At 41.5% G+C, this 16,578-nt stretch overlaps 1 protein-coding gene across 1 annotated transcript in view; it reads left to right on the top strand.

The window, feature by feature from the left end:
- The first annotated feature begins 165 nt into the window (after positions 1 to 165).
- The window catches only part of CXCR3 (C-X-C motif chemokine receptor 3), a 35,327-nt gene continuing 18,914 nt past the window's right edge, over positions 166 to 16,578 (top strand). The window contains exon 1 of the mRNA XM_004275744.3: positions 166 to 255. The gene's annotated coding sequence lies outside the window, so the exon portion shown is untranslated. The remainder of the gene's footprint in view (positions 256 to 16,578) is intronic.

Raw genomic sequence — 16,578 nt, 5'->3', positions numbered from 1 at the left:
TGGATGGGGCTATGTTCCCGCCCAGCTAGCTGCTTGGCCTGAGGCATCCCAGTAGTTGTGCCTAAAAGTTGATGGGCAGGTCTGGGCACTGGTGCTAATAAGCTAGAAGGAGGATTCCAAAGTGGTGCTTGCCAGCACCCAGTGTCCACGTGGCAGAATGAGCTCCCCAAAATGGCTGCCTCCAGTGTCTATGTCCCAGGGTGAGCTACAGTTGTTCCCTGCCTCTCTGGGAGTCTCTCCAAGATCATCAGGTGGGTCTGACCCAGGCTCCTTTCAAATAACTGCTTCAGCCCCGGCTCCTGGAGTGTGTGAGATTTTGTGTGCATCCTTTAAGAGTGGGATCTCTATTTCCCACAGCCCTCTGGCTCTCCCATAAGTAATCCACGCTGGCCTTCAAAGCCAAATGTTCTGGGGGATCATCTTCCCTGTGCGGGACCCCTGGGCTAGGGAGCCTGATGTGGGGCTCAGACCCCTCACTCCTTGGGAAGAACCTCTGCAAGTGTAATTATCCTCCCATTTGTGTGTTGCCTACCTGGGGGGTATGAGTCTTGACTGTACTACATCTCTGCTCCTCCTACCCATCTCGTTGTGGTTCCTTCTTTATATTTTGATTGTGTAAGATATTTTCTCCTAGTCTTCCAGTCTTTCTCATCAATAGTTGCTCTGTAAATAGTGTAATTTTTGTGTGCCCATGGGAAGAGGTGAGCTCAGGGTCTTCCTACTCTGCCATCTTGGCCACTCCTCCCTGACATCAGGATATTCTTTTATATATATATATAATTTTTTAAATTTATTTATTTTTGGCTGCACTGGCCTTTGTTGCTGAGTGTGGACTTTCTCTAGTTGAGGTTATCAGGGGCTACTCTTTGTTGCAGTGCGCGGGCTTCTCATTGCCATGGCTTCTCTTGTTGTGGAGCACGGGCTCCAGGAGAGTGGGCTTCAGTAGTTGTGGCATGTGGACTCAGTAGTTGTGGCTCGTGGGCTCTAGAGCACAGGCTCAGTAGTTGTGGCGCACAGGCTTAGTTGCTCCACGGCATGTGGGATCTTCCCAGACCAGGGCTCGAACCCATGTCCCCTGCATTGGCAGGCAGATTCTTAACAACTGCATCACCAGGGAAGTCCCATTTCTGGATATTCTTGATGTCAGTTTGTCCCACAACTGGTGATGTTCACTTTGACTGCTCAGGGCTCTGCTCCAAATGACTCCATTGTTATATTAACATGTCCCTTTTTTGTAGTAAACAATTTATTTTTGTGTCATTACTTTGATACTATGAATATTCAGTTGCCTCATAATATCCTCTTACTATCTTTTAAATTTACTTCAATGCATTTTTTGGATGTACAAAAAAGTTTGTATTATATATGCAAGTTTTTGAGTCTTAAGATAAGTATACATCTGTAAGACCATCACCACAGTCTATGCCATTAACCTATACATCACCTCCAAAATGTTCCTCCTTCCATGTTATTTATTACTGCATTTTTTTGTGATAAGAACTCTTAACCTAAGATCTACCATTTTACCAAATATGGAAACAACACAAATTTCCACTTTCATGCACTGGATCAATAAATTGTGGCATATTCATATGAAGAAATATTATTTTATCAGCAAAAATGTACAAATTTCCACTACAAAGAATAGGCATGAATCTTACAAATTTAACACTGAGTGAAAGAAGCAAGAAACAACACAGATATATTTAATACTTCCATTCATATAACTGTAAATAACTGGCAACACTTACCCATACCATTTAAAGACACATATATAGGATATAAAACCTTGAAGGAAAAGGGAAGCAAGGGAGGTCACAGAAGTAGGAGTGTGGATATTTTCTTCGGAGAAGGAATGGGACTAAGATAAGACAGGGAAACTTCAGGAGCCTTGGGGGAAGCTGACAGTATCCTCTTCTGTGACTTGGGGGTGTACACTCAATAACCATTTATTAAACTACGCATATATATTATGACCTTTTCTCTATCTATGTTAACTTTCACTACAAATGGAGAAAAAATAATGCTAAGGGAAATAACATCCCAGTATAAACATATTGTAATTACGTTCTAACCAGAAGTAGAACCAAAATTATTTCCTTTATTTATAACATATCTCATTGAGATTAGTAATCTTATTTCATTTATATTAATAGTCTTATTTTCAAGAACTCACAGATTTTACTAAAAATAATAAGAATGATGCTTACATACTTATAATAGCAATCTCAATTTTTAATAAATATTCCATATTTGGGTAGTACATTTTCATTCAGAATTTAATTGTGAATTTGTGCTGAAACCCACAGAGGTGTTGCACTTTGGTTACAATTTCTCAGAGATTTCTCCCCTCCCCATCCACTTCCTCTCAGAGGTGGAGCACCAAGAGCCTGAGAAAAAGAAACGAAGGCAAAAAAACCAGGGCAATGTGTCTGCATTGTAATACCCCTATTTGACCAGCAGAGGGAAGTAGTGTTTAAGGCTGTTTGTAGGGAAGGGACAGATGCCATGCCTTTGGAGTTCTCCTGTTCTTCGTGATTAGCCAATTAACCCCTGGGACTGAGGTAGTTATTTGTACCCATAAAGGTGGTGGTGATGGTGGTGGCGGTTTTGATGGGCTGCATCTCCTTTGCCTGTTTGACGCTTCTATCTTAACACCAACCTTCACCCCTGCTCCCCCAGCAGCAACTCTTTTCTTCCTCTTTCTCCTCAGACAGAAACTGAGACCATTGATGTGCTAGACTAGGTGTGCTACACACACACACACACACACACACACACACACACACACACACACACACACACACACACACACACACACACACACACACTGGCAGAGAAGCAGCAGGCAGTTGTGCGCAAGCCCTTCCCCTGTTCTTTGTGGGAAGCAAAGCTAAAAGAATTTTCCTGAAATGTTAGCTTCCACCCCACAGTGAGTGCCCCTGCTTTTGTTTCTAGTCTTGTGTTCCCCCAAGGGAAGGCTCCACACTGGTTTGTGACATTGATAGGGTCAATAGGAAGAATGTCATTTTTTTAAATCTCGCTGATTGATGAAATGAAACAAAAATGATTCTCTGGGACCAGCCCTCTGCCTAAAGATAAATAGCATTTCCATTACAAATACTGCCCCATCCTCTAACCTCATTGTTTAAAACTTCAGCTATCATAATTCACCTCCCTTACTTAAAGATGGGCCTGCAGCAGAAATTAAGGAAGCATTTACGTTGAAACTTAAATATTTAAAGGATCTTCTCAGATTCTTTTTTTTTTTTTTTGGCCCGGCCATGCAGCATGCAGGATCTTAGTTCCCCAACCAGGGATTGAACCCGCACCCTCTGCAGTGGAAGTGCGGAGTCTTAACCACTAGACCACCAGAGAAGTCCCCTTCTCAGATTCTTGTTGGGGATTTTTCATCTCTTTAAGCTACATTTGCTTTATTGCTAATTCTATTATACCATTAGAAGACATTTTGAAAAAACAATTATTTTGACCATAATTCTAGAACCCAAATGCCTCAACTGATCTTTCCCCCCATGGTTCCTGCCCCAGAATCATAGAAGTACAGAATGGTACAGTTAGAAGATCTCACGGAGAAATCTAATAGGTCTACTCCTGAGCAGTGTACAAATGAGGAATCTGAGAGTAGAGGGACAGTGCCACGTGCAGGCCACCAGACAGTTCAACTGTACCTCTTCGGTCCCCGCTTTTTCCTTTATCAGAAGAGAAGTGCCTCCGTCTCCTCACACTCAGACCTCTTGTGGACATATGTCGAAGTTGGTGCAGTTTCTTCCCAACCTCCCGACTAGTTCGAAGCACTGAAATCTGTCCCATTTGCTGTCAGTTACAGCTAGAGGCTTGTTAACTCACGTGAGCATTCCAGGTGAAGTGACTATCCCCGTCACTGTGTCCACAGGATCTGTGGTGTGCTGGTGCTGGGGTCACCACGGATTGTTGACCTAACAGGCTTAACAGAAGTCAGAGTAAGGTAGGGCAAGCACTAGATGAGGAATCAGGAGACCTGGCTCCCTCCTAACCTGCTGAAAAGCACTTCCCCTTTCTGAACCCTGTTTCTCCATCTGTGAAAAGAGGAAGGTGGCCTAGAACAGTGGTTCTCAACCTGGGATCCAAGAACTTCCTGAACTTGTGTGCAGAATTATGGGAGACAATGTATACAGTCTTCTTGGGAGGGTGTACAGAGGTTTCATCAGATTCTCAAACAAGTCCTGCTATGGACTGAATTGTGTTGCCCCAAAATTCCTATCTTGAAGCCCTAACCCTCAGTGTGACTTATTTTGGAGATGGAGCCTTGAGGGGGGTAATTAAGGTTAAATGATGTTATAAGATTGGGGCCCTAATCCCACAGGACTGATATCCTTATAAGAGGAAGAGATACCAGAGATCTCTCTCTCTCTTTCTCCCTACACACACAGAGGAAATGTCATGTGAGGAAACAGTGAGGTGGCCATCTGCAATATAAGAAGAGAGCTCTCACCAGGAATTGTATTTCCTGGCACCTTGATCTTGGACTTCCAGTATCCAGAACCATGAGAAACTAAATGTCTGTTGTTTAGGCCACCCAGCCTGTGGTATTTTGTTTTGGCAACTCGAACAGACTAACACAGGTCTCATAACCCAAAAAAGATTCAGAGCCACTGGACCCACTGGTCCCCAGAAACCCATCCTGGACATTCATTTATTAATACAACATGTTTTTAGATATTTTGCAGACTTCTTGAGTTTCTGCTCAGAACTGTGCATCTTTTTTATTGCAACATACTTCATTTTCAATAGTTGCATAACATAGGTTTAGATCTGTATAAACCCAGAGACCAGAGTTTAAATCCTGATTCCACCACCTACTAGCTGTCTGACCTCGGACAAGTTATCACATGTTTGTGCCTCATATATAAAATAGGGATAAGGTTAGTATCTACCTCACATGGCTGTTGTGAGAATCAAATGAGATAATGTATATAGAGGGCCTGGCACATAGTAAACTTTCAACAGGTATTAGTGGCTCTTGTGGTTGTCATTGTTGAACATTTAAGTTGCTATCGGGGTTTTTTGCCCTTATAAATAACACTGCTGTGAACAAACTTCCTTATACATAGAGAATTTTTTTCTTTAAATGATTTCCTCAGGCTAAATTCCTGAGAGTGTTGTAACAGGGTCAATAGTTAGGGTTTTTTTTCCTTATCATTTAGATTTTTTTAATCTTGTTCTTATTGAAAGATCTCATTTACATTTATTTAGGTGTAAATCTCTTGAAAATACACAGAAAAGCAAAATAAATCAGTTATTTATTTGTAACATTTCTGGAAGTTCTTTATATTTAGTATAGAACTTTTATGAGTCCTTTTTCAACTCAGAGTACTCTGTGTTGCTGGTTTTGCACGCCTATGCAATTCTTTGGTGGGACAGCATTTATAAAGAGCTACTGAGATCCCATCTGCACCCTTTCAATGGAGACTCTTTCTAAGGGGGTTTCATGTATGTACAAGCAATGACAACTACATCATAAAACTGCCAGATGGCCAAAAGACATCACTGACTATCAAAAGTATGCTGATTTCAGAGACATGAAAATGTAAAAAAAAATGCCTGTGTTAGAATCAATGAAATATGCTTACTCACCACTACTGTGAATCCCATCTTCTTCAGATAATTTTCTTAAACTACATTTCCCAACATCCCTTGCAAGCCTGTGATCTGGTTCTCACCAATAAGGTACATCCATGGAAGGCTTTGATTTGGAAATGACATGAGAAAACAGCTGGGCAGAGGTCATCGGTTTCCCTGGCATGGATGGCAACAGAGGCAGTGTTTCTGAGGTTAATCAGACAAATTAAGCAGCAATGTTTCTGAGAGCTTTGCCTAGAGCTTCTTCTATAGCCCTTCTAACAATTCTGCAGGGGATAAATTCCTTTCTGCCTCAACTAGTTAGAGTTGCCCATGAGATCTTTTCTTTCCTTCTTCCTCGTTAACAAACCCTGATTTTGTTGGGGGCAGCAATATGTTCCAGCTAAAAAGCTACATTTCCCAGGCTTCCTCAAAGAGGGATAAGCACATGACTAAATTCTGGCTAATGAGACATAAGTGGAAGTTAGTACATAGAGGTTTTGGGAAAATTCCTCAGGAAGCAGGGTGATCTCAGTATGTCCCACAAAGTAATGTCCCGCAGGTGGGGTGGTGTGTGTCAGCTCCTCAAAGCTAGAGGGTTTTTTTTTTTTTTTTGGCTATGTTGGGTCTTCGTTGCTGCGTGCGGGCTTTCCCTAGTTGCAGCAAGAGGAGGCTACTCCTCATTACGGTGGCTTCTCCTGTTGTGGAGCATAGGCTCTAGGTTTGCGGGCTTCAGTAGTTGTGGCACGTGGGCTCAGTAGCTGCGGCTCGTGGGCTACAGAGTGCAGGCTCAGTAGTTGTGGCACACGGGCCTAGCTGCTCTGCAGCATGTGGGATCTCCCTGGACCAGGGCTCGAACCCGTGTCCCCTGCATTGTCAGGCGGATCCCCAACCACTGTGCCACCAGGAAAGTCCCCAAAGCTAGAGTTTTATTTTATCATTGTTGTTAAGTGTAAGCCTAGGGCACATATTCATTTTGCAAAATAAAAATCACGCCCAGAAATGCATTTGGATTATGATAAAGAAACAAAGATATGAAACCTAGACCTCCATTGTATACTGATAATTCCCACAGGATGGAGAATGCTCTTTCAGCTCTGTACACAGCATGTACATAGCGTCATTTTACCTGAACCCCATTCAACATGCACAAGGAGTCACTAGGTAAAAATTGGCCAGATCCTTCTGTAGATAATGTTAGTGCAGGAAATATTTGACAAGCCAGAACGAGAATCTATCACTTTGCCTTCATTTCAGGTAAAATTTTTATTACATGACCAAAGATTTGGATTTTATTTTGTATTTACAAGGTTTGCCACTGAATAATAATTAATGTCCATCTTATGATAAGCTCATACTTATAACTCAACAGATGTTAATTTTCTTCTTGTTTGCCCTACATTCTTTTTCTTACCCTCAGAAGTTGATTTTGTTTTTCATCATGGTCTTATTTCTTAGTGTTTTAAATTGGAATGATCCTAGTTCATGAAGCTTTAAATTATTATTATAAATTCCTTTGCAGATTGAGTGTTCTTTGTTTAACATTTGTTTCGATGTACCACTGCCTATTCCACACTGGATATATCATTCTTTGACATTATACTCTGCTGAACCTAGCAGTGAAACCTGAGTATCATCTTTCCTACCTAAAAGTACCTAAAAGATTATACAAATATATTTTATGGCAAAGAAACATGGGTGGGGGAGTTAAATCAACTGACCAATCTCCTTTTGCCCTTACCTTCTCTTCCTCTCTGCTGCCTTGAAGGCAGATGTGAAAGCTGAAGCTCAGGCAGCCATCTCGTGAAGGCTAAATGACCATTCTAAATTTGAGCAGAAATACAAAAGGAGTCTGAATTTCTGAAAACATCATGAAGTACCATTTCAGCACTTGATTGCCCATCTTCAGACTTTAGCTTAAGCGGAAAAAAATTTTTTTAACTTAATTTGCTTAAGCCACTGTTTTTGGAGTCCCAGTTACTGGAGCTAAATTCAGATTCTAATTGATTTAGAATTTGGTACCTCAAAGTGCAAGCTGCAAGTTACAGAATCTAAAGTTTTAGAATTGGCTGACTAGAAAGGGTTGGGCTTGGAGCCATAATGGTAAAGCTATGGCAGGCTGAAAAGTTGTCACTCTTAGGTATGTGGTGGTGAAACATTTGGTCAAATTATTGTCTGTGGTACTTTAGAAAGTGGGTTCTGTGCCAACCAAAACTGTAGGTTAGGGCAGTTAGGTTATTTTTAAACTTGTATGTGCTTTTTAATCTTTCTTCATAGAAAGGTTTATCATCCAAGAGGATACAAGGAAGAGAGGCAGAGACAGAGACAGAGATGAAGGGAAGATACCCTCACCCACACAGCTGCCCACTATTGCCCTTGCACAGCCATCTCAGGTACTGGGCCCCACTTCAACAAGACTGGAAGACTTTCCCAGATAAGCAAAAGCTGAGGGAGTTCTTTACTGCTAGACCTGCTCCATGAGATGGGCTAAAGGAAGTCCTTCAAATTGAAACAAAGGGATGGTAAACAGCAATGTGAAGCCATGTCAAAATATGATTCTCTGGTAAAGGCAAATACATGCACGAAACACTATGGTAATTTGGGTACATAGAATTAAATGAAAAAACATAAAAATAATTATAAACCTATGTTAATGGGTATACAATATATAAAGACGTATGTTATTAATACCATAAAGGGGGGTGGAGCTGTGAAGGAGTACAGTTTTTATATATAATTGAATTTGTTTTTATCCATCTAAAATAGAATGTTATAACTTTAAGATATTTTATGTAATTGCAATGGTAACCACAAGGAAAATATCTATAGAATATACACACGAGGAAATGAAAAAGGGATTAAAACATATCACTACAAAAAATAAAGCCAACAAAACAGGAGGGAAAGCAATAAGAGAGGAAAGGAGAGACCAAAAAAAATACTACAAGACATATGGAAAACAATTGACAAAATGGCAATAGTAAGTCCTTCCTATAAATAATTACTTTAAATGTAAATTGATTAAACTTCCCAAGATACATAGATTTGCTGAATGGATTAGGAAAAGAAACAGGATCCATAGACACTGTCTACAGGAAATTCATGTTAGATTTAAGAACACACATAGGCTGAAAATGAAAGAATGGAAACAGATTTTCCATGCAAAAAGAGAACAGGAATGGCTATACTAATATCAGATAAAATGGGCTTGAAATCAAAAACAGTAACGAGAGACCAAGGACATTATATAATGTTAAAAGGGTAAATTCATCAACAAGATCTAACAACTATACAAACGTATGCACCAAACCTTGGAACTCCCAAATATAGGAAGGAAATTTTGACATAACTGAAGGGAGAAATAAATTGCAACACAATATTAGTAGGAGACTGCAATATCTCACTTTCAATAATGGATAAAATAACCAGACAGAAGATCAACAAGGAAATAGAGGACCCAACAATGCTATAGACCAGTTGGACTTAGCAACATATGCAGAGCACTCCACCCAACAACAGTGGAATATATTCCCATGCGTAAATGGAACATTCTCCAGGATAGACTACATGTTAACCCACAAAACAAGTCTTAAGAAATCCAAGAAAAGTGAAATCACACAAAGTATCTTTTCTGATCATAGTGGAATGAAACCATAAAGCAATAGTACAAGGAAGACTGGAAAATCCACAAATATGTGGAAATTTAACAACACACTCTTAAACAACCAATGGGTCAAAAAAGAAGTCACAAGGGAAGTTAGAAAATACCTTGAGACAGAAGAAAATGGAAACAAAACATACCAAAAGTTATGGGGTACAATGAAAGCAATGCTGGGAGTTATAACTGTAAATGCGTACATTAAAAAGGAAGAAAGATCTTAAATCAACTACGTAATTTTACACCTCGAGGAGCTAGAAAAAGAAGAACAAACTAAACCCAAATCTAGCAGAGGAAGGAAATAATAAAGATTAAAGCAGAGATAAAAGAAATATAGAATAGAAAAGACAACAGAAAAAATCAACAAAACTAAGATTTGGTTTTTTAAAGATCAAAAAAACTGACAAATACTTAGCTAGATTAACTAAGAAAAAAAAAGAAGACTAAAATAACTAAAATCAGAAATAAAAGAGGGGGTATTACAACCAATGCCACAGAAAACAAACAGGATTTATAAGAGAATATTATGAATAATTGAGTGGCAAGAAATTGGACAACCTAGGAGAAATGAATAAATTCCTAGAAACACACAATCTACCAAACTGAATCAAGAAGAAATAGAAAGCCTGACAGACCAATAAAAAATAATGAGATTGAATCAGTAATCACAAACCTCCCTGCAAAAAGACCAGGAACAGATAGCTTCACTAGAGAATTCTACCAAACATTTAAAGAATTAATACCAATCTTTCTCAAATGCTTCCAAAAAACTGAAGAGGAGGGGGAACACTTCCAAACTCATTTTATGAGGCCAGCATTACCCTGATATCAAAGGCACCAAAAGAAAAGAAAACTACAGACCAGTTTCCCAGATGAATACAGATGCAAAAATCATCAACAAAATACTAGCAAAATGAATTCAACAGCACATTAAAAGGACTATGTGTCATCGCCAAATGGGATTTATCCCTTGGATGCAAGGATAGTTTAACATACAAAAATCAATCAATGTAATAAAACACATTAACAGAATTAAGGATAAAAATCACATGATCATCTCAATAGATGCATAAAAAGCACTTGAAAAATTCAACACTCTTTCATGATAAAAACACTCAACAAACTAGGAGTAGAAGGAAATTACCTCAACATAATAAATGCCATATATGAAAAGTCCACAGCTAACATCATACTCAATGGTGAAAAACTGAAAGCTCTTCTTCTAAGATAAGGAACAAAGCAAGGATGCCCACTCTCACCACTTATATTCAACACACTGGAAGTCGTAGCCAGAGCAGTTAGGCAAGAAAAAGAAATAAAAGGCATCCAAGTCAGAAAGAAGTAAAATTATCTCTGTTTGCAGATAGCATGATTTTGTACATGGAAAACCCAAAAGATTACACACACACACACACACACACACACAAACCTGTTAGAACTAATAAATTCAACAAAGTTATAGGACACAAAATCAACAAACAAAAATCAGTTATATTTCTATACACTGTCAATGAACAATCTGCAAAGGAAATTAAGAAAACAATTCCGTTGACAATAGCATCAAAAAGAATAAAATACTGAGGAATAAACTTAAGCAAGGAGTTGAAAGACTTGTACACTGAGACTTCCCTGGTGGTGCAGTGGTTAAGAATCCACCTGCCAATGCAGGGGACACAGGTTCGAGCTCTGGTCCTGGAAGATCCCGCATGCCACAGAGCAGCTAAGCCCATGCACCACAACTACTGAGCCTGCGCTCTAGAGCCTGCACCACAACTACTTAAACCTATCTCCCTAGAGCCCGTGCTCCACAACAAGAGAAGTCACTGCAATGAGAAGCCCATGCACCACAACAAAGAGTAGGCCCCACTTTCAAAATGATTTGAAAGCAGAGTCTCAAAAAGATATTTGCACACCAATGTTCATGGTTGCACTATTCACAATAGCTATGAGTTGGAAGCAACCCAAGTGTCCATTGATGAATGAATGGATTAAAAAACTGTGGTAAATACATACAGTGGAACATTATTCAGCTTTTAAAAAGAAGAAAATCTTGTTATATGTTACAACATGGATGAACTTTGGGGTCATTGTGCTAAGTGAAATAAGCCAGTAACAAAAAGACAATTACTGCATGATTCCACTTATATGAGGTATCTAAAGTAGTCAAATTCATAGAAACAGAAAGTAGAATGGTGGCTACCAGAGGCTGTGGAAAAGGGGAAAAGGGGGGCTGCTCTTTAAAGGGTATAGTGTTTCAGATTTGCAAGGTGAAAATTTCTGGAGATGTTTCACAACACTGTCAATATATTTAACACTACTGAACTGTACACTTAAGAACTCATGGTAAATCTTACGTTTTATGTTACGTGTTTTTTACCATAATACAAAAATGACCTAAAAAAGAAAATCCCAGACTGCATCATGGAGCCTGGCTTGGATGGACACAGAGACTGGAGACAGGGATTCCAGTGAGGGGGCTGTGACAATTGTCCACAAAAAAGATGTTAAGGGTTTGGACCAGGACAAATTAAATGGAATGGAGAAGAGATGAGGTTTTCAAGAGGTGGTTAGGAAGTAACACTGCCAGTAGTTTAGCAAGGGAGGAAAAAGTGAGAGGTGGCTGAGATTTTGAACTGGGTGACTGAGAGAATCATGACACCATTAACAAAAACAGGGGATTCAGGAAAAAGGAAGTGATTTGAGGGAGATGAATTTTGTTGCGAACACATTGAATTTGAGGTGTGTGTGGCATAGCAAAGTATAGGTGTTCGGTAGGTAATTGGAAGCACAAGTCTGGAACTCTGGAGAGTTCCCTCCAGAGAGGTGGGAGCTGGAGGTATTGACTGGAGAGTTTTCTGCTCAGAGATGGTGATTGAAGCCAAGGGTTAGCTATAGCCCACAGACCAAATCAAACCCACAACCTGTTTTTGTACAGCTTGTGAACTAAAAACAATTTTTACATAATCGCTTTGATTTTTCCCTTTGGCCCACTAAGCTGAAAATATTTACTCTCTGACCTTTAAGAAAAAGTTTGCCAGGGCTTCCCTGGTGGCGCAGTGGTTAAGAATCCGCCTGCCAATGCAGGGGACACGGGTTCAAGCCCTGGTCCAGGAAGACCCTACATGCCACGGAGCAACTAAGCCCTTGCGCCACAACTACTGAGCCCGCGTGCCACAACTACTGAAGCCCGCATGCCTAGACCCCGTGCTCTGCAACAAGAGAAGCCACCGCAATGAGAAGCCCGCACACCACAACGAAGAGTAGCCCCCGCTCGCTGCAACTAGAGAAAGCCTGCGCGCAGCAACAAAGACTCAACACAGCCAAAAATAAATAAATAAATTTTAAAAAAAGAAAAGAAAAAGTTTGCCAATGGCCGGTTGAAACCATAAGAGTTCAGGTGCTCACCAAGCGAGTGGTGTCAAGGGAAGAGCATCATGAGTAAGGAAGAGAATAGACAGAGGGAAAACCATAATAAAGCAGCAATGAAGATCAGTGAAGGAGAGTGCTTCAGAAAAAGACAGCTAGGCCAGAGTGTCATGTGCTGTACGGAGAGTGACAACTGCCATCTGAGTTTGGCAGCTAGGAGACTATTAGTGGTCATTAGGTTGGCAACCAAATAGAGCGGCGGAAACAGAAGTCAGATTGTAAGGGGTTAACAAGTGAGTAGGTGATAGGCAGGTAGGGAGCTTGCATAGACTATCCTTTGAAGACGTTTAATGTTGGGAGGGACTGGCGTAGGGTGGTATCTGGCATGGAGGGCGAGAAGATGGTTTTAGAATGGAGGATATCCAAGTGTATTATATGCTGAAGGGGAGATGTAGAAATGCAGAGGTAAATGAATGATACAGGGGATCATTATTGGAGCAAGGTCTGGAGGAGACGATATGGGGTAGGAGCCAGAGTACCCGTCAGAGGAGACTGTTGGCAAGGAAGGAGACGATTCTTCCCCAGCCATGGCAAGAGATCAGGGAGAAGCAGACAGACTTCCCGGTGATGAGTCTTCTAGTCCCATAGCATAGGATTAGAAGACTCTTTCTCCTGCAAATTTGGACATTTGTAAGCTACAACAGTAAGCAGACAGTTACCCAGGACCCGGAGGTCAACCAGAGGAAGGAGTGTGGAAATGCAAGGTGGAGGTGAAAGCATGGTGATATGGCTAGCCATGGGGGTCTGGCTTGGCAGAGAGGTGACTGAGACCGGACCAAAGTGGCCTGGGAGAATTAGGCTGGCTTGAGGGGCTAGAAGCCGAAATGAAGACAGACTGACTCTGGTACAAGAAAGAGAACTGAAAGAAACAGAGGTTATACTCAGAAAAGTGGATTTTCAAGTTTAAAATCTTGAAAATGAAACTCTAGTAGAAGGCATCCTAGGTGTGATTAAATGTGTGGGAAGCTGAATAAGAGTAGAGATGGAGATTACTGAAAACGAAAGGAACAGTTACATGGTCTTATTTATTCCTCATCACATACTTAGCAAATAGAAGATGAAGAAACTGAGGCACTGAGAGGTTAAGTAGCCAGCCCCCAAAACATGCAACTAGGAAATGGCAGAGTTGAGATTTGAATACAGATCTGTGACTCTAATATCCAGTTGACCATGTCATGGGAGAGACATGATGCTTTTCTGTCACTGGGGATAGAGTAAAAAAGATGGCATGGAGAGAGGAAGACAATGCCCTACGGGTGAAGGCAGAATTAAGCACGTACTTAGTTTGAGCAGTGGCAATGGAATAAGGAGGGTTTCATATGTATGAACCAGGTTCCTAAATTAGGGACGTAATTTTTTATATCTCTTTTTTTCTGTGCCACTTTGAACTAAAGTGGTCCTTTGGGAGTTATTAGCACATGACTTCATCCCTCAGTACCTTCATGACAGTCTCTGAGGGTAGCTATTATTATTATATCCATTTTACTGAGAAGAAACAGGCTGGAAAGGTACGATTTGCCCATGATCACATAGAAAGTGACAGATACAGGCATGCAGTCCAGATATTGGGTTCTTTTGTTGAGCCATCAAGGTGAAAGTAGGATTTACTGCCCCCCACCATCTCACTGGTATTGAGGAAATCTCTAGCTCCAGCACCTCCAGCCTGAGGTGGCCTTGGAGAATGAGGAACCCCGCGTGCCTGAAACCATATCCTCAGAGAGAACTACTGAGAATCTTACTAAATGTCAGAAATATCGAGATAACAGGCATCCGTGGAGGGGAAAGAATTGTTTCTAAAATAACAATCCAATATACTAATTTATGTTCCATCCTGATGCACACTGTACCGTGGGAGCCCAAGGGAGAAGCAACTACTATTGCATAGGGCATTCAAGGCCAGCTTCTGAAAGGAAGAGCTTCCCGATTGGTAAGGAGGCAATTGAGTTAGGGCAGAGCAGATAGGAACAGCATGCACAGAGACACAGAGAAGGGCCCGTTGACCCATTTGGTGAATGAACTTTGCAGCATGATTGGAAAGTGGGGTCGCTGTTAAGGAGCCAGGTCATGGGGCCTTGCGTGGCAAGCTCGGAGCATCGGCCTGTATACAGAGGGCAATGGAGAAGACCATCGTGCAGTTTTCAACAGAGAAGTAATATGATTAGGTTTGACTTCTGAGCAGTCTTTCCATAGAGAGGCAGGACTGGGCACAGGAAAATCAGATAGGAGGCTGTCACAGTGGGCCAGGTGAGAGATGCCAGCTTGAGCCCTGGGAAGAAGGCTAGAGAAAAGAAAACCTATTTGAGAACACCTTCGTGCATAGATTTCTGAGCACTTGTGCTTCTGGGGTTGCTGATTCATAGAAGATGCACCTGTTTTCTGGATACTGCCCAATTGCTCTCCAAAAAGACTAGAAAATTTTATGTAGGCGATGTTCGTTAGAGTACCCCAAACATTTTCCATTTTCTCAGTCTTCCTATAACGCTATTTCATATAAAATGCTCCATACAGGAGATTGTATTCTCTGATTGTGGATAAAACCTTCATTTTAAGCAAAACCTTCATTTTAAGCATGTGATTTCCCAAGCAATCGCGTGGCTCCCTTCTGCCTTCACTCCCACCACGCCCAAGCTGCTCAGCAGATTGAAAGCTGTGTTTCTTTCTTGTTATCAGTCCCAAGCCATAATTGTAGGTATGCAAGAAATAGTGCCTCTCTTTAGTGTTTTTCTAAATCAACTTAATTTCGATTCTTCACCCCATCTCAGCAGAGGGTTGGGAAATTCTACCTGAGTCATTCTTGCAGTTCCTGCCTCCCTGAGATCAAAACAAGATCTTGGAACTTTCCACAGTGTGAGACATCTGACAGAGCCCCATCTGGTCATCGATTATCTGTAGTATGTAAGCTGCCAACAAGCCACCCATTGTCCCCTTTCCATTGCTGCTTCTGTAGGAAGCTGAGGAAATCTGCCAGACGGCTGGGAGCCCTGGTGTTTCTGGATGAACCAGGATTGGTGGGGGCACTCCACTTTGGGAAATTACCAGCTCCTCAGAGCACTACTAAGCAGCAGGGTCTAGGGATTCCCTGGTGGCACAGTGGTTGAGAGTCCGCCTGCCGATGCAGGGGACACGGGTTCGTGCCCCGGTCCGGGAAGATCCCACGTGCTGCGGAGCGGCTGGGCCCGTAAGCCATGGCCGCTGAGCCTGCGCGTCCGGAGCCTGTGCTCCGCAACGGGAGAGGCCACAACAGTGAGAGGCCCGCGTACCGCAAAAAAAAAAAAAAAAAAAAAAAAAGAAGCAGGGTCTACCGACCCACAGTCCTCTCTCTCCTCCCTCTACCAGGCTATTACCTCCCCCGAGGCAGTAAAGTGCAGAGTTGGCTTCGTTTGGGTCAGATGTGGGGAGAAAGGGGAAAATACAGGAAGGAAAAATACAGCCTTCAGCCTATAGCACCTAAAGGGATGAGCTGCTGAGCTAATGATCTGCTGAGTAGGTTTATTAAAACTGACATAATATCAGAGTAAAGCAATCTTAGAGCTTATGGTTAAAAAATAATTTGGAAATGGCAACATCCAATCTAACTTTAAAACACTTAAATGGGGCCACAGCCCCGCATCGTGCATTCACGGGGCATCTCCCAGGTGATGTTGACACTTTTGTTCCTAGAATGGAGACTCCTTTCCTCCTAGGCCTGTGCGGTGGGCAGAATGATTCCCCCACCACCAAAGATGTCCACATCCTAATCCCGGAAATTGTGAATATGTTATATTATATGTCAAAGGGTAATAAAGGTTTGGAGATGGAATTACAGTTGCTATTCAACTGGCTTTGAGATAGGGAGATTCTCTTGGACTACCTGGGTGGGCCAGTATAATCACAAG

The sequence above is a fragment of the Orcinus orca genome, chromosome X (genome assembly GCF_937001465.1).
Source record: "Orcinus orca chromosome X, mOrcOrc1.1, whole genome shotgun sequence".
Classification (NCBI taxonomy): domain Eukaryota; kingdom Metazoa; phylum Chordata; class Mammalia; order Artiodactyla; family Delphinidae; genus Orcinus; species Orcinus orca.
Note: the sequence above shows the minus strand (reverse complement) of the source record. Positions and strands in the feature narration are given on the sequence as shown.